A 14,346-nucleotide genomic window follows, 5' to 3' on the forward strand; every position below is an offset into this window, starting at 1 on the left:
CCTTGAATAGCATGATAAGATTCAGTGTGAGAAGAAGCAGATCCCATCAGAGACCCAAAGTCCCCAACTTGTACTCACAAAATCCCCTGAGATTTGGGGTCGAAACCCAAAGCTCGGAGAGGTGAATATAAATATAAATACTGGGGCCACAGTAGTCTGTTTGTTTCCAGAAGTTAAGAGAATGTTTTTCATTCTCTGGTGAAACGTGTGGAGTCTAGCATGAAGATTGGCACTGGTAAGACTCTGATCTTTAGCAGTTAAAGGCTCAACATTTATTTTATATTAATGAAATGCTTCGTGCAGGGAAGGTTTGCAATCCTAGCTCTGGAGACACTCTAGTCGAGGTTGAAAGTTGAGGTTATAAAGGCACACTGAACTAGATGAATCCCCATTTTTGCTGAACTATTATTTTCCATTTTTGTGTCTGACAGACCTGTACTTTTCCATTCAAGGAGGTTCATATTCAAAGTAGGAACAAATCCATATTTTTTCCATTCCAGTGATACCAATCAATTTTTACTAGCATAAAACTGAGAAAATCCAACCCAAGTGATGGTGGAATGTCTTTTGACTCGGACAAACACAGAGTATAAAACTTAATTAGCCCTGACTTCTAAAAGCTATGATTTTTATCTCCTTATTGCCCCTTTCAATCTGAAATTCTTCAAAGTTTTGTGAGGTGAAAGGCTATATGATTAAAACAACAGCTATCTGAATTAAGCGGTTGATGTTGAGGGGGTTTTTTTTGACTCTATGTTCACTCCATCATTATAAATAATCTTCATTATTTCTCTTCTTCAATGTAGCCTTCAAGGAAACAAATAGTATAAAGCTAACACTCCCTAATTTTGTCTATGTTTTTCTTACCCCTCTTATTTTTCTCTTTACAAAGCTAAGTTGTAGTGCATTTTGAATTGACGATGACAATTCCAGGCTAAGAAATTAATTGATTTATGCAATTTGCTTTTTGAATCTTTCTGTTTTATTATAGATTATATAACATGTAAGAAGGGGGAAGTATCTAAGCATCCAAGTATCTCTTTGCTGACCTAGTGGAAAGAGCCTGGGCCTGGGGGTCTGTGGACCATCCTAATCCTGCCCTAATCACTCAACTGACCTTGGGTAAATCACTTAACTTCTCCGCATCTCAGTTCCTTCATCTGCAAAATGGGGATTTGATACCTGTTTTCCCTCCGACTTAGACTGTGAGCCCCATATAATGATAATAATAATAATAATAATAATAATAATAATAATAATAATAATAGTGGTATGGACCCAGATGATCTTATACCTACCCCCTACGTTTAGTACAAGTGCTTGGCACATAGTAAGTGCTCAACAAACATCACAGTTATTATATATTACCACATTATTGAACCTACGTCATTCTCTGTGCTCAGTAAATGATGATGATGATAACGGTATTTGTTAAACACTTGTTATGCATCATGCACTGTTCTAAGTGCCTGGGGTAGATACAAGCTAATAGGGTTGGACACAGTCCCTGTCCCAAATGGGGCTCACAGACTTAATCCCCATTTTACAGATGAGGTCACTGAGGCACAGAGAAGTGAAGTGACTTGCCCAAGGTCACATAGCAGGTAAGTGAAGGAGCTGTGATTAGAATTTTAGGGAGTGTCAGCTTTATACCATTTGTTCCCTTGAAGGCTATATTTAAGGAAGTAAATAATAAAGAAGATTTATATTGATGAAGTGAACAATAGATTAAAAAAAATACTTAACATCAACCGCTTAATTCAGATAGCTGTTGTTTTTAATGGAACAGCCTTCCACCTCATTCATTCAATCATATTTATTGAGCGATTACTGTGCACAAAGCGCTGTACTAAAAGCTTGGGAGAGCACAATGCAACAGTAAACAGTGACATTCCCTGCCTTCAAGGAATGTATAATCTAGAGGGGGAGACAGACTTTAGCATAGATAAATAAATAACAGATAGAAACATAAGTGCTGTGGGGCTGGGAGGAGGGATGAATACGGGGAACAAGTCACAGAAGGGAGTGGGAGAAAAGGAAAGGAGGGATTGGTCAGGGAAGCCCTCTTGGAGGAGATGGGATTTCAATAAGGCTTTGAAAGGGGAGAGAGTAATTGTCTGTCGGATATAAGGGAGGGAGGGTGTTCCAGGTCAGAGGCAGGATGTGGGCCTGGAATTGGTAAATTCCAGGTTGGTAAACTAGAGACCAAAAAGAGTGAAAGGGACTGATAAAAAAAAGAGCAGGAAGGATGAAAGTCAGAGGAACTGGGTTTAGAGTCATCCCAATCAAAAGGTTAGGCGATGGAGAGGCAGCGGAAAGAGATAAAGAGACAGCAAAAATCTTATGACGTGGAAATCTTATGAGTGGGGAGACAGTACGAGAAGGAGCCGGGATAGAAAGTGTAGTATGATGAATACGCAATGTTGGCGGGCACTAATTCTAGTTTAATGATCAGAGACTATGAAAACATAAACTAATTTTAATTAATGTATGGCTAATAGAGTCTTGAAAATTTTCTCTCAGAGTTCCCAGACTAGTAATGCCGTAAATAAAGCCACATTTTTACAGGATCATGGCCGACTACTGACACATTCCAACTATAAATTAAAACCTTGTTTTCGCTATTCCCTTTCTAATTATTCAGATGGATGTCTGTTAATCCTCTTAGTCCTGAATATTCCCCTGACTGGTGGGAAATGACATTAGTTATGGACCTGCAAATAGTCCTCAGACAATTTATAGTGGTGTTAATGAGGAACACTAATTTATTTCCCAATATGTTACCTAAAAAGTTGAAGTTAGCGAGAAATTTAATCTGATCTCTAGAGCACTAATAGAGTTTGATTATACACATACAGCCTTCTTGTTCACTTGGCCCCCAAGGCACCGTGATTCTCTTGAAAAACTAAATTATTTTCAGTTCTTCAAACGTCGACATGAATGCCGCATTAATGGCTTCGACGCTGCATTTATTTTCGGATTCACTCATGTCACCTAGAGTTCGAATGTATTTTAAATTATTGTTTCGATCAAGACAGTAACATTTCCAACACTTAATAGAAGACGGTAGAGCAGTCATTTGTTCAGAACTAATGCTCCCGAGAGTGAAACTGTAGTCAATACGATTGAATACGATTGAATCAATCAATCAATACGATTGATTGATTCAGGCGAGTGAGTTTCACCTTATGCTCCTGCAGAGTCCAAGAAAATATAATACAATACCAACTGCGGCATCTTTTTAAATGGTACTAGTTGAGTGTTTAGTACGCCTTCTCTTCATTCATACATTCATTCAATTGTATTTATTGAGTGCATACTGTGTGCAGAGCACTGTACTAAGCACTTGGGAAGTACAATTTAACATTAAACAGACACATTCCCTGGTCACAATGAGCTTACAGTCTGGGGTCAAGGGGAGACAGACATGAATAGAAATAAATTAACTACCTTTACCACTACCTTTCTATTACTACTACCCTACTACTACTTCTTAACTTAGTAATAATGATAATAATAACGCTGGTACTTGTTAAGCACTTAGTATGTGCCAAGCACCATTCTAAACACCGAGGTAGATACAAGGAAATCAGGTAGGACACAGTCCCTGTCCCACATCTTATCCTCATTTTACAGATGTGGGAACTGTGGCACAGAGAAGTTAAGTGACTTGCCCAAGGTCACACAGTAGACATGTGGCAGAGCGGGGATTAGAACCCTGATCCTTCTGACTCCCCCTCCTCCCCCTCCCCATCCCCCCGCCTTACCTCCTTCCCCTCCCCACAGCACCTGTATATATGTATATATGTTTGTACGTATTTATTACTCTATTTATTTATTTTATTTGTACATATTTATTCTATTTATTTAATTTTGTTAATATGTTTTGTTCTCTGTCTCCCCCTTCTAGACTGTAAGCCCACTGTTGGGTAGGGACCGTCTCTATATGTTGCCAACTTGTACTTCCCAAGCGCTCTGCACGCAGTAAGCGCTCAATAAATACGATTGAATGAATGAATGAATCAATCAATCAATTGTATTTATTGAGCGCTTACTGTGTGCAGAGCACTGTACTAAGCGCTTGGGAAGTACAAGTTGGCAACATATAGAGACAGTCCCTACCCAACAGTGGGCTCACAGTCTAAAAGGGGGAGACAGAGAACAAAACCAAACAGACTAACAAAATAAAATAAATAGAATAGATATGTACAAGTAAAATAAATAAATAAATAGAGTAATAAATATGTACAAACATATATACGAATGACTCCCAAGTCCTTGCTCTATCCTCTTAGCCAGCTGTTTCTACTTCCACTTCTACCTCTGTATAATAGACAACCCTGTCTTTATAATTGCCCAGTCACCAACAAAATAGAAGAGCATAGATTCTGAACCAACTCTGTTTTTTTCCTAGATAATATGGGATTCATTTTGGGAATTTTATTCCTTAGACTCTCTGAGCCCCTTAAAAGCAGCATGGTATAATGGATAGAGCCCCGGCCTGGATGTTTGATGGTCATGGGTTCTAATATTGGCCCTGCCACTTGCCTGCTGTGTGGCCTTGGGCAAGAAGTCATTTCACTTCTCTGGGCCTCAGTTACCTCATCTGTAAAATGGGGATTGAAACTATGAGCCCCATGCGAGACAGGGACTGTGTCCAACCCAATTTGCTTGTACCCACCCCAGTGCTTAGTGCAGTGTCTGGCATATAGTAAGTGTTTAACAAATACCATTATTATTATTAAAATCAATCAATCGATCAATCAATCGTATTTATTGAGCGCTTACTATGTGCACAGCACTGTACTAAGCGCTTGGGAAGTACAAATTGGCAACATATAGAGACAGTCCCTACCCAACAGTGGGCTCACAGTCTAAAAGGGGGAGACAGAGAACAAAACCAAACATACTAACAAAATAAAATAAATAGAATAGATATGTACAAGTAAAATAAATAAATAAATAAATAGAGTAATAAATATGTACAAACATATATACATATATACAGGTGCTGAGGGGAAGGGAAGGAGGTAAGATGGGGGGATGGAGAGGGGGACGAGGGGGAGAGGAAGGAAGGGGCTCAGTCTGGGCAGGCCTCCTGGAGGAGGTGAGCTCTCAGCAGGGCCTTGAAGGGAGGAAGAGAGCTAGCTTGGCGGATGGGCAGAGGGAGGGCATTCCAGGCCCAGGAAAAGTAATAATAAATAACTAATAAAAGTTAAAAGTAATAACACCATGTATCATTTACTCAACCTACATTAGGGATTTCAAAATACTTGTTATTCTGTCTTCATTCTCTCCTACATAAATGTTTATCTGGTCTTAAATGGCCCTGCTAGTGGTCTAATGATAATTGTACTAATAATAATACTATTTGTGACATTTGTTAAGCACTTACTAGATCCCAAACACTGTACTAAGTGCTATGGTAGAGAAGAGATAGCCAGGTAAGATCCAGTCCCCACCTCACACAGAGTTCACAGCCTAAGTAGGAGGGAAAGCAGGTATTGAATCCTCATTTGACAGATCAGGAAACCGAGGCACAGAGAATTCAAGTGACTTGCCCAAGGTCACATAGCAAGCAATTGGCAGAGCTGGAATTAGAAACTAGGTCTTCTTACTCCCAGGCCAGGACTTTCCACTAGATAACACTGCTTCCTGGTTGCACCTCTCCAGAAGAAATTCAGTTCTGCTCAGGTGAAGTGAAGCTGCGTGGCTCAGCGGAAAGAGCCCGGGCTTTGGAGTCAGAGGGAATGGGTTTGAATCCCAGCTCTGCCAATTGTCAGCTGTGTGACTTTGGGCAAGTCACTTCACTTCTCTGTGCCTCAGCGACCTCATCTGTAAAATGGGGATGAAGACTGTGAGCCCTCTGTGAGACAACCCCAGCGCTTAGAACAGTCCTTTGCACATAGTAAGCACTTAATATATGCCATTATTATTATTATTATTACTATTAAGTGAAAAGGGCATCAGATAATAATAATAATAATGATGGCATTTATTAAACACTTACTATGTGCAAAGCACTGTTCTAAGCGCTGGGGAGGTTACAAGATGATCAGGTTGTCCTAAGGGGGGCTCACAGTCTTAATCCCCATTTTACAGATGGGAGAATTGAGGCCCAGAGAAGTGAAGTGACTTGCCCAAGTTTGTCCCAAGGGGGGCTCACAGTCTTAATCCCCATTTTACAGATGGGGGAATTGAGGCCCAGAGAAGTGAAGTGACTTGCCCAAAGTCACACAGCTGACAGTTGGCGGAGTAGACCGCAGAGTGATGATAATAATAATAATAATAATTACTGTGGAATTTGTTAAGCACTTACTCTGTGCCAGGCACTGTACTAAGCACCAGGATGGATGCAAGCCAATTGGGATGGATGCAGTCCCTGTCCCACACGGGGCTCACGGTCTCGACCCTCATTTTACAGATGAGGTAACTGAAGCACAGAGAAGCAAAGTGACCTGCCCCACGTCACACAGCAGTCAAGTGGTAGAGCTGCGTTTAGAACCCATGACCTTCTGATTCCCAGGCCTGTGCCTTATCCACTATGCCATGCTGCTTTGAAATAGGACAACAAAGCATTCTATCACAATGAAATACAAGTATGTCTGGATGGGCGATCATCTTAACCTCAACATTAAAAAAAACCACAAGCATTTATTGGGTTGTGGAAAAGAAACCATGTTTTAGAGGAACAAACCTGTATATATGTTTGTACATATTTATTACTCTATTTATTTATTTATTTTATTTGTACATATTTATTCTATTTATTTTATTTTGTTAATATGTTTTGTTTTGTTCTCTCTCTTCCCCTTCTAGACTGTGAGCCCACTGTTGGGTAGGGACCGTCTCTATATGTTGCCCACTTGTACTTCCCGAGCACTTAGTACAGTGCTCTGCACACAGTAAGTGCTCAATAAATACGATTGAATGAATGAAAACCAGTAATTTGTCATCTAAGTCCCACTATAGAGCCAGGTGCATTTTTGAGGGAATAAGTCAGTAGAAACAGCTCTTATTGCAAAATCTCACTTAAGACGGATGACTGAGAACTTTCTGGGGAATTGGAGATGTTTTCTTCCAGGCCTTTTATTTATTATGGCCTGCCTTTCTTTCTTTCTTTCTTTCTTTCTTTCTTTCTTTCTTTTTCTTTCTTTTTCTTTCTTTCTTTCTTTCTTTCTTTCTTTCTTTCTTTCTTTCTTTCTTTCTTTCTTTCTTTTTCTTTCTTTCTTTCTTTTTCTTTCTTTCTTTCTTTCTTTTTCTTTCTTTCTTTCTTTCTTTCTTTCTTTATTTCTTTTTCTTTCTTTCTTTCTTTCTTTCTTCTTCTTTTTTCTTTCTTTCTTTCTTTTTCTTTCTTTCTTTCTTTCTTTCTTTCTTTCTTTCTTTCTTTCTTTCTTTCTTTCTGTATTATGGCATTTATTAAGCGCTTACTATGTGCAAAGCACTGTTCTAAGCGTGGGGAGGTTACAAGGTGATCAGGTTGTCCCATGGGGGGCTCACAGTCTTAATCCCCATTTTACAGATGAGGGAACTGAAGCACAGAGAAGTCTGTGAGCCCACTGTTGGGTAGGGACTGTCTCTATAGGTTGCCAACTTGTACTTCCCAAGTGCTTAGTACAGTGCTCTGCACACAGTAAGCGCTCAATAAAGACGATTGATTAATTGATTGATTAAGTGACTTGCCCAAAGTCACCCAGCTGACATGTGGCGGAGCAGGGATTTGAACCCATGACCTTGGACTCCAAAGCCCGGGCTCTTTCCACTGAGCCACACTGCTTCTCTAATTCATTCATTCATTCATTCAATCGTATTTATTGAGCACTTACTGTGTGCAGAGCACTGTACTAAGCACTTGGGAAGTACAAGTTGGCAACATATAGAGACGGTTCAACATTCTTCATCATCATCATCAATCGTATTTATTGAGCGCTTACTGTGTGCAGAGCACTGTACTAAGCGCTTGGGAAGTACAAATTGGCAACATATAGAGACAGTCCCTACCCAACAGTGAGCTCACAGTCTAAAAGAATGATGGCATTTGTTAAGCGCTTACTATGTGCAAAGCACTGTTCTAAGCGCTGGGGGGGATACAATGTGATCAAGTTGTCCCACATGGGGCTCACAGTCTTAATCCCCATTTTTTTACAGATGAGGTAACTGAGGCTCAGAGAAGTTAAGTGACTTGCCCAAGGTCACACAGCAGACGTGGTGGAGCCGGGATTCGAACCCATGACCTCTGACCTCTGACTCCAAAGCTTGTGCTCTTTCCACTGAGCCATGCTGCTTCTCCACTGAGCCATGCATTCTTGTGGGGATTAAACTTTTCCCTGGCAGGAGGATGTTCAAAATGATCTGCTTCCCCTTCCTTAAAAGTTAGGTAATATGAGCAAGAAGAATATATCAATCAATCAATCATATTCATTGGGGATTTACTGTGTGCAGCCCCTCTCAGGGTCACAACTGGAGAGTTCCCAGTCCTCTACCAGTCTCGAATATAAGTCAAAACTCACCCGTGCTGGGCAGCAGTGGCACGGGAGAAAATCGAGGGTGGAGACTGGAGTTGACCGCGTGGAAGGCGACAATGGAAAACCACTTCTGGATTTTTACCAAGAAAATTCCATGGATCCACTACCAGAACGATGGCAGATGGAGGTGGGGCGTTCTGGGAGAGACGTGCCCTGGCGTCGCTATGGATCGAAGACGACTCAACGGCACAGGACAAGACAACACTGTGTGAGGGCATTGTACTAAGCGCTTCGGGGCGTACACTATATCAGAGTTGGTAGGGACGTTTCCCTGCCCACAACGTGTTTAATTCCAAAGGTCGACGCAAGAAGTAAAGGTGATTTACCTTTGTCTGCTTCAGTCAATCAGTAGCAGTTATTGAGTACTTACTGTGTACAGAGCATTGTTGCAATTGCTTGGGAGAATAAAAATAGTAATAACTGTGGTATTTGTTAAGCTTACCATGTGCCACTGTACCCAGCATTGGGGGAGATACGAGTTAATTAGAACAGACACAGTTTCTGTCCCAAATGGGGCAGAGGGAGAACAGGTACTGAATCCCCAATGTAAAGATGAGGAAACTGAGGCACACAGGCATTAACTGACTTCCCCAAAGTCACATAGAAGACAAATGGTGAACCAGGATCAGAACTACTGTCCTTTCATTCATTCATTTATTCAATTGTATTTATTGAGCGCTTACTGTGTGCAGAGCACTGTACTAAGCGCTTGGGAAGTACAAGTCGGCAACATATAGAGACGGTCCCTACCCAAGAGCGGGCTCACAGTCTAGAAGGGGGAGACAGAGAACAAAACATATTAACATAATAAAATAAATAGAATAAATATGTACAAGTAAAATAAATAGAGTAATAAATATGTACAATCAATCAATCAATCAATCAATCGTATTTATTGAGCGCTTACTATGTGCAGAGCACTGTACTAAGCGCTTGGGAAGTACAAATTGGCAACACATAGAGACAGTCCCTACCCAACAGTGGGCTCACAGTCTAAAAGGGGGGAGACAGAGAACAGAACCAAGCATACCAACAAAATAAAATAAATAGGATAGAAATGTACAAGTAAAATAAATAAATAAATAAATAAATAGAGTAATAAATATGTACAACCATATATACATATATACAGGTGCTGTGGGGAAGGGAAGGAGGTAAGATGGGGGGATGGAGAGGGGGACGAGGGGGAGAGGAGGGAAGGGGCTCGGTCTGGGAAGGCCTCCTGGAGGAGGTGAGCTCTCAGCAGGGCCTTGAAGGGAGGAATAGAGCTAGCTTGGCAGAGGGGCAGAGGGAAGGCATTCCAGGCCCGGGGGATGACGTGGGCCGGGGGTCGATGGCGGGACAGGCGAGAACGAGGTACGGGGAGGAGATTAGCGGTGGAGGAGCGGAGGTTGCGGGCTGGGCTGGAGAAGGAGAGAAGGGAGGTGAGGTAGGAGGGGGCGAGGTGATGGACAGCCTTGAAGCCCAGGGTGAGGAGTTTCTGCCTGATGCGCAGATTGATTGGTAGCCACTGGAGATTTTTGAGGAGGGGAGTAATATGCCCAGAGCGTTTCTGGACAGAGATAATCCGGGCAGCAGCATGAAGTATGGATTGAAGTGGAGAGAGACATGAGGATGGGAGATCAGAGAGAAGGCTGGTGCAGTAGTCCAGACGGGATAGGATGAGAGCTTGAATTAGCAGGGTAGCGGTTTGGATGGAGAGGAAAGGGCGGATCTTGGCAATGTTGCGGAGCTGAGACCGGCAGGTTTTGGTGACGGCTTGGATGTGAGGGGTGAATGAGAGAGCGGAGTCGAGGATGACACCAAGGTTGCGGGCTTGTGAGACGGGAAGGATGGTAGTGCCGTCAACAGAGATGGGAAAGTCAGGGAGAGGACAAGGTTTGGGAGGGAAGACAAGGAGCTCAGTCTTCGACATTTTGAGCTTTAGGTGGCGGGCGGACATCCAGATGGAGATGTCCTGAAGGCAGGAGGAGATGCGAGCCCGGAGGGAGGGGGAGAGAGCAAGGGCAGAGATGTAGATGTAGATCTGGGTGTCATCAGCGTAGAGATGATAGTTGAAGCCATGGGAGCGAATGAGGTCACCAAGGGAGTGAGTGTAGATTGAGAACAGAAGGGGACCAAGCACTGAACCTTGGGGAACCCCCACAGTAAGAGGATGGGAGGGGGAGGAGGAGCCTGCAAAAGAGACTGAGAAAGAACGACCGGAGAGATAAGAGGAGAACCAGGAGAGGACGGAGTCTGTGAAGCCAAGGTCAGATAGCGTGTTGAGGAGAAGGGGGTGGTCCACAGTGTCAAAGGCAACTAAGAGGTCGAGGAGGATTAGGACAGAATATGAGCCGTTGGATTTGGCAAGCAGGAGGTCATTGGTGACCTTTGAGAGCGCAGTTTCCGTGGAATGAAGGGAACGGAAGCCAGACTCGAGGGGGTCGAGGAGAGAGTTGTTGTTGACAACATATATACAGTGCTGTGGGGAGGGGAAGGATATAAGGCGGGGGGATGGGGAGGGGGAGGAGGGGGAGAGGAAGGAGGGGGCTCAGTGTGGGAAGGCCTCCTGGAGGAGGTGAGCTCTCAGTAGGGCTATGAAGGGAGGAAGAGAGCTAGCTGTCCTCTGGCTCCCAGACCGGTGGTCTTTCAATCAATCAATCAATCAATCAATCAATCATATTTATTGAGCACTTACTATGGGCAGAGCACTGTACTAAGCGCTTGGGAAGTACAAGTTGGCAACATATAGAGACAGTCCCTACCCAACAGTGGGCTCACAGTCTTTCCACAAGGTCTTGGTGTACACAGGCACTAGAAGAGCCAATTCCTGATCCCAGGGAGCTGACAGTCTAATCCGGGAAATCCATAAATAAATTACAGATGCTGACTGGGATAATGATTTTTCAACTCGTGAAGAATTTGTCCCCCGTAAGTTGAAAAGCGGTCTTCCATTTTTCTTCTCAAAGTACCTGGGAGACTCGTGACTCCCATGTGGGACAGGGACTATGTCCAACCCAGTTTGCTTATATCCATCCCGGTGCTTAGTACAGTTCCTGGCACATAGTAAGTGCTTAACAAATATCACAATTATTATTATTAGCAGGTGCTTGAATTCTCTCCACAAGCATCCTGGTTTTCAATCCTATTTATAAGTTCATCCACTGTCTTAAAAATTTTACTTGTACATATTTATTCTATTTATTTTATTTTGTTAATATGTTTTGTTTTGTTGTCTGTCTCCCCCTTCTAGACAGTGAGCCCGTTGTTGGGTAGGGACCGTCTCTATATGTTGCCAACTTCTACTTCCCAAGCGCTTAGTACAGTGCTCTGCGCACAGTAAGCACTCAATAAATACGATTGAATGAAAAATGAATGAATGATACATGGTATTTTACCCTTTCTCCATTTGGTGGAGAAATTGTTAACCTCTTCATCTGTTCTGTCATTTTGCAATGATGTTTTGGATTATCAAAATGCAATGAGAAGCAGTGTGGCCCAGTGGATTGAACATGGGCCTGGCGGCCAGAAATTCCTGGGTTCTAATGCCCGTTCCTCCACTTGTCTGCTGTGTGACTTTGGGTAAGTCACTTAACTTCTCTGTGCCTCAGTTACCTCATCTATAAAAGAGGGGTTAAGACTGTGAGCCCATGAGGAAAAATATAATAATAATAATAACAATAATAATAATAATAATAATGTTATTTGTTAAACACTTACTATGTGCCAGACACTGTTCTAAGCCCTGGAGTAGACACAAGCAAATCAGGCTAGACACAGTCCCTGTCCCACATGGGGCTCACAGTCTCAATCCCCATTTTACAGATGAAGTAACTGTGTTCAACCTGAATAACTGGCATCTGCCCCAGCGCTTAGTACAGTACCTGGCACATAGCACTTAACAAATACCATAAAACTATGAGGTCCTCACTGGACGATGATTTCCTAAATGAGTTTACTATGAACTAGGCAACAGCATTAATTTTTAAATTAAGTTGCCTCTCTACTCAACTGGATAAGCTCACTGCCGTCAGGGAATGCGTCTACCAACTCTGTTAGATTGTTATATTGTACTCTCCAAGAGTTTAGTACAGTGCTCTATACTTAGTAAGCACTCAAAAATATGACTGATTGAACTGCTTTTTTGGTTTCTGCTCAGAAGTCTCTTCAACAGCTCGAAAATCTGGGTCCAGCAAAACCCAAAACCCATCATTCATTCAGTCAATCATCTTTATTGAGTGCTTACTGTGTGCGGAGCACTGAACTGAGTGCTTGGGAAACAGTGTGGCATAGTGGATAGATCAGAGGCCTGTGAGTCAGAAGGTCATGGGTTCTAATCCCAACTCCATCACTTGTCTGCTGTGTGACCCTGGGCAAGTCACTTCACTTCTCTGGGCCTCGGTTACCTCATCTGTAAAATGGGGAAGGAGACTGGGAGCCCCATGTGGGACAGGGACTGTGTCCAACCCTATTTGCTTGTCTCCCCCGCAGAGCTCAGTACAGTGCCTGGCACATAGTAAGCACTTAACAAACACCACAATTTATTATTATTATTGTTTTTACAATACAACAATAAAACAGCCAAATTCCATTGCTGATAGCTTAATAATCCAGGTGGGAGTCTGGTTGGGGAGGGATTTTCTTCTTCATGGTGTTCAGTTGGAACGTCGGTGCCGGCTGTCCGTATGGGAAGGGAAAAGCATTTAATGATACAGGCTATATACCAGTCTTGGTTTTATCGCTGCGGGTTGGAACTGAGGTACATCTATATCAGCAATCTAACAACTGCCTGAACACTCCAGCTACTTTGAACTCTCTCCCTTAGGGTCTTGTTTTTCAACCCTATTTATAAATTTTAAAACATGCATTATGGAAAAAATGGAAACACACATCATCATAATAATACTAATAATAGTAATTATAGTATTTGTTAAGTGCATGCTATGTGGGATTGATGTAAGGTAAGGAGATCAAAGTGTCTGTTTACTGTTATAGTCTACTCTCCCAAATGCTTGGTACAGTGCTCTGCACACAGTAAACGCGCAGTAAATACGATTGAATGAATGAATGAATGAATGAATGAATGAAGTCCTTGTCCCATATGGGTCTCACAGTAGTATACCCATCACACCATCCTACCCATCTTCTACCCATTTTCAGATGGAGGAACTGAGGCCCAGACACATCAAGTGACTTGTCCAAGTTCACCCAGCAGGTCAGTGGAGGAGCCAGGATTATAATAATAATAATAATAATAATAATAATAATAATAATAGTAATGGTACTTGTTAAGCACTTCCTACGTGCCAAGTGCTGTTCTAAGCACTGGGATAGACACAAGGTGATCAGGTTGTCCCACGTGGGGCTCACAGTCTTCATCCCCATTTTACAGATGGGAGATCTGAGACACAGAGAAGTGAAGTGACTTGCCCAAAGTCACACAGCTGACAAGTAGCGGAGACAGGATTAGAACCCACGACCTCTGACTCCCAAGCCCTTGCTCTTTTCACTAAGCCACACTGCTTCTCTACAATAATGATTAGAACCCTGATCTCCAAACTAATAATAATAATAATAATGATGGTATTTGTTAAGTGCTGATTATGTGCCAGGCACCATACTAAGCACAAGGATGGATATAAGCAAATCGAATTGGACACAGTCCCTGTCCCACATGGGGCTCACAGTCTCAATTCCCATTTTACAGATGAGGTAACAGGCCCAGAGAAGTGAAGGGACTTACCCACGGTCACACAGCAGACAAGTGGCAGGCCTGGGATTAGAATTTATGACTTCTAACAACCAAGTCTGTGCTCTTTCCAAGCTGCTTCTGTCCCAC

The sequence above is a fragment of the Tachyglossus aculeatus genome, chromosome X1 (genome assembly GCF_015852505.1).
Source record: "Tachyglossus aculeatus isolate mTacAcu1 chromosome X1, mTacAcu1.pri, whole genome shotgun sequence".
Lineage (NCBI taxonomy): Eukaryota > Metazoa > Chordata > Mammalia > Monotremata > Tachyglossidae > Tachyglossus > Tachyglossus aculeatus.